This window comes from Eschrichtius robustus, chromosome 2 (genome assembly GCF_028021215.1).
Source record: "Eschrichtius robustus isolate mEscRob2 chromosome 2, mEscRob2.pri, whole genome shotgun sequence".
Lineage (NCBI taxonomy): Eukaryota > Metazoa > Chordata > Mammalia > Artiodactyla > Eschrichtiidae > Eschrichtius > Eschrichtius robustus.
In genome coordinates, this window is record NC_090825.1 from 26,768,930 (window position 1) to 26,772,852 (window position 3,923).

A 3,923-nucleotide genomic window follows, 5' to 3' on the forward strand; every position below is an offset into this window, starting at 1 on the left:
CCAAATACTATCATATTTGGGGGTTAGGGCTCTGACATGTGAATTTTGGGGGGACACACATATTCAGCCTGTAACACCTGCCAAGTAGGCAATAAACAATACCTGCCATTCCTTCTCTTTGGGATGATTAGGTGGTCCCAGCTTGGGTAGCAGACTAAGGATTATATTGGCTGCAGGGGACACCAAAATTATGATTATGGTGCTCTCAGTAAAAGTGAAATCATGTGTGTCTAGCCACTCAGCCCTGACACATTCTCACACATGCTCCCTCACAGACCTCTAGAGCCTGAAACAACTAGTCATGGGCTCTGTGCACAGAGTGTGTCGTAGATCATCTCAGCCATCATGGGACAGGCTGAGTGTTGGTGGGGCATTGCTTCTGTCAGAACAAGACCTGGTTTATCCCAAAGAGTCCAGAATCTATGGAGATGTACAGTAGCCTATTGGCAGTTTCCTGAATACTCCACACATGCAATCTTTGTCTGCCTATGGCCAGTGTCTCCACCACCAACAAACTTATGGCTAGCCATACTGCCCAGTTTCTAGGCAAAGCCTGGGGATGGGCATTTCTAGTCTCCTGCGTAAAGGAAGTAAATGTGACAGATTACTATTTCACCATTAGTAATCCTTTGATACCCCAAAAGGTCTTCATTTCCACCACCTTCACCCCAGATAGCTAGACATGAGCCATCCACTTCTCTGGGGTGTAAAAATTAGGGATCTTTAATTGCAAGCAATAGAAACTAACATGGCTGATACAACTAATAGGGGACTTTTAAAAAAAATTATATATTTATTTATTTATTTATATTTTTGGCTGTGTTGGGTCTTCGTTGCTGAGCGCAGGCTTTCTCTAGTTGCGGCAAGCGGGGGCTACTCTTCCTTGCAGTGCGCGGGCTTCTCGTGGCGGTGGCTTCTCTTGTTGCGGAGCACGGGCTCTAGGTGCGCAGGCTTCAGTAGTTGTGGCATGCAGGCTCAGTAGTTGTGGCTCGCAGGCTTAGTTGCTCCATGGCATGTGGGATCTTCCCAGATTAGGGATCGAACCCGTGTCCCCTGCATTGGCAGGTGGATTCTTAACCACTGTGCCACCAGGGAAGTTAATAGGGGACTTTAGAAGAGGTTTTAGAAAGCTCATATACTTAACAGGAAGGCTGGAAAATCAGGCTTGGAATTGGGCAGGAACAGTCAGCTCTGGAGGATAAGGAAGCAGGAGAGGCAGGAACAGCCTGGATGGACACCACTGCCTAAACAATGAAAACCAACCATTTTCAGTTCAGTTCTCTGCAGAACATTCAAACTGTAGGCAGGATCAATTTTAGACGGATTGCAAATTTAAACGTGAAGGGAAAAATCAATAAAGCCTTTAGAGGAAAACAGAGGAGAGCCTCTTTGGGCCAGAGGGGGCAGGGCAGGGTATCAAACACAAGCCTGGTTTGCCAAAGGGAAGAATCCTGGTCTAGACCAGGAATGGGGAATGGAGGCAGAGCCCAGAGGTTTGGAGGGTGGGGCATGTCTGTGGCTTACGGGTTTGAGAAGCTCAAGCACAGAAGATATATGGCAGCCATGGAAGGATTCCAGATCCCTTCTACTGTGGCTCAGGTTTTCCCACTGCACCTCCTCCTTGGTCAGGGCCAGCTCAGCCTGCTGGGAAAGGGTCTCAGGGCCCACAGCTGAGCAGGAACAGGTAGGGGCTCATGCATCTCTTCTCCCAATGAAGGTGCTTAACTAGCTGGGGCAAGGGCTAAGGAGCCAGATTGGGAGTTTAGCGGTGTGGAAATCCAGTGTTCCTGGGGGAGTTCTCAGAGAGAGTGCAGTACACAGCTCTGAGGTCCAGAGGTTGAAATTCAGGGCCACTGGTGACCTCAACAGGGGGGTAGAGCAGTGGAAGCAGAGACCTTGTGCTTTATGTTTTAATAAAAAAACAACTGTTTAGCACAGGGAACTCTACTCAATACTCTGTAATGACATATATGGGAATAGAATCTAAAAAAGAGTGGATATATGGATGTATATAACTGACTCACTTTGCTGTACTGCAGAAACAAATACAACATTGTAAATCAACTATACTCCAATAAAAATTAATTAAAAAGGGCTTCCCCGGTGGCCCAGTGGTTAAGAATCTGCCTGCCAATGCAGGAGACACGGGTTTGAGCCCTGGTCTGGGAAAATCCCACATGCCGCAGAGCAACTAAGCCCATGCGCCACAACTACTGAGCCTGCGCTCTAGAGCCCGCGAGCCACAACTACTGAAGCCCGCATGCCCTAGAGCCTATGCTCTGCAACAACGGAAGCCACTGCAAGGAAAAGCCTGCTCACCACAACAAAGAGTAGCTCCCGCTCACCACAACTAGAGAAAGCCCACGCTCAGCAACGAAGACCCAAAGCAGCCAAAAATAAATAAAATAAGTAAATAAATAAACTTATAAAAAATTTTAAAAAAATAAAACAGTTAATTAAAAAAACCCCGACTATTACTATTGTGCCAGGCCTGTTCTAAGCACTCTACATGTGCCATCTTACTTAATCCTCCTAATAACTCTCATGTAAATTGCTATTACTCTCCTCATTTTACAGATGAGGAAACAGGATCAGAAAGTTTAAGGCACTTGCCCCAGGTCACACAGCTATTTAAAGAGGCAGATCTGGGGTTTAAATGTTGGCCATATGGCTCCAGAGATACATTCTGCACCTTATATTGCCTCTTACATAAGCCAGGCAGATAAACATAGACCCGAAGCTGACTCTTTGAGCAAGTGCTGGGAACCAGAATGCATCAGAAGTCAAGGAGACACAGATACAGGTGCATTTCAAGGTTGAGAACCAGAGAGCCAAATGCGGTGGCGAGCAGGAGGGAGTGTCAGAGAGTTAGGGTGTGACTGTGTTGAGGTACATGCTGTACAGCCCTGCACCTCCCTTCTGGAGGGCTCCCAAATGTGGTTTTTAAAGGTGCCACGTGGGACTTCTGACACCAGGTTGATAATGAGAATCTTGGGTTCCTTCAGAATTCCACAAAGGAACTTGTCCAGCAAATCCTGCTGCTTTGAGCTGTTTTGCATACACATCGAATTTCTTCAACACTTGCCTCTTATCTTGGTGACAGTGGACATGGTTCTTGTTTGCCTGTAGGACTGTGTACATATTCCTTACCCTGGCCTCCAAAACCCTGCGTAACTCAACAACCCCAAGTCTCAGCTGTGGTCTGCCCAATCTCCCCACTGAGACCCACATAACAAATTCATATTCCAGACTCTTCCACTTTGCTTTCCTGGCATACCCTTTCCCCTTGTCTTTAACCATTGAAATACCACCAATCCTTCACCACCTAGCTCAAGTTCTATCACCTCCACTTAGTCTTCTGTGTTAATCAGGGTTCTCCAGAGAGCCAGAACCACAACTAGAACCAGAATATAAAAACAGAATATACGTATATAAATTAGCTATAAAGAATTGGCTTATGCAATTGGGAAGGTAAGAATTCCCAATATCTGTAGTCAGCAAGCTAGAGGCCCAGGAGAGCCAATGTGTAGCTCCTGGCCAGGTCCGAAGGCTTGGGAACCAGGAGAGCTGACAGTGTACGTTCTAGTCCAAAAGCTGGCAAGCTCAAGACCCAAGAAGGGCCAATGTTTCACCTTGGGTCCAGAGGCTGGAGAAAGACTAACGTCCCAGCAAGCTATCAGGCAAGAGGAGTTCCCTTTCCAGGGAGGGTCAATCTTTTTGTTCTGTTCAAGGCCTTCAGCTGACTGGGTGAACCTCACCCACATTAGGGAAGGCAATCTGCTTTACTCAGTCCATGGATTGAATTGTTACTCTCATCCAAAAACACCATTGCAGACACACCCAGAATAAGTTTTGACCAAATGTCTGGGGACTCCATGGCCCAGTTAAGTTGACACATACATTAACCAACACACCTTTCTTCA